This window comes from Vigna unguiculata, chromosome 4 (assembly GCF_037176805.1).
Source record: "Vigna unguiculata cultivar grain cowpea cultivar isolate G323 ecotype 2 chromosome 4, ASM3717680v1, whole genome shotgun sequence".
NCBI lineage: Eukaryota > Viridiplantae > Streptophyta > Magnoliopsida > Fabales > Fabaceae > Vigna > Vigna unguiculata.
In genome coordinates this window covers 2,221,354-2,221,973 of record NC_140795.1, presented here as the reverse complement: position 1 = coordinate 2,221,973, position 620 = coordinate 2,221,354, and the positions used below count along the sequence as shown (strand labels likewise).

Here is a 620-nt window from a genome sequence, read left to right as displayed (position 1 = left end):
TTACATCATACTATTTGCCTTCTTATGTTAAAAAACCACAAGCGCAAATGAAGGAAAATAAATCAGCGCCGCTTCATCCGCGGGAATGGAAACAAAAGACATGTGAAATCAACAAGATCTGGTGCTCCTTGGGACACGCATGCGACAAACGGAACTTGTCTTTGGATGGGAGAATCTTGTCTTTCAATTGCAAGGTGTAACTGATATGTGTTAAGTTTTCAAAGAGTTTCACCGGCGAGATACAACACCGATTGTTATACATATCAACACAATTGCAACTGATGCACCTGTAACACCTCTTAGTAGATACATTTCGTCATAAGTATTAAAAGAACCAGCAGAAGTATAAGAAGAATTTATTACATATAATAATGAATTTCATCTTTTTGTTCCATTTTTTATCTGCAACTGCGACAGTGCCTAGTGAGAGCAAAGAGTACCTTACACTTAAAGTGTTAATGAAAATCATGTTATTCGGTACTTCCAAATCTCACGTTCACAACACATTAACACCATTTCATAGAACAAGCATTATAATATCAAGGGTTCTAAAGTTTTTTGAAGTGTTACTAAAAGCAAAGCCTGTAAATTTTTAACCACTATACGCATAATTTATCACA

General features: G+C 35.3%; 1 protein-coding gene across 1 annotated transcript in view; it reads right to left on the bottom strand.

Moving 5' to 3' along the window:
• Window positions 1-117, bottom strand: part of LOC114182010 (LEAF RUST 10 DISEASE-RESISTANCE LOCUS RECEPTOR-LIKE PROTEIN KINASE-like 2.8) — a 6,112-nt gene extending 5,995 nt beyond the window's left edge. The window contains exon 1 of the mRNA XM_085672592.1: window positions 1-117. This exon is cut by the window's left edge and continues 730 nt beyond it. The gene's annotated coding sequence lies outside the window, so the exon portion shown is untranslated.
• Between the last annotated feature and the right edge of the window lie 503 nt (window positions 118-620).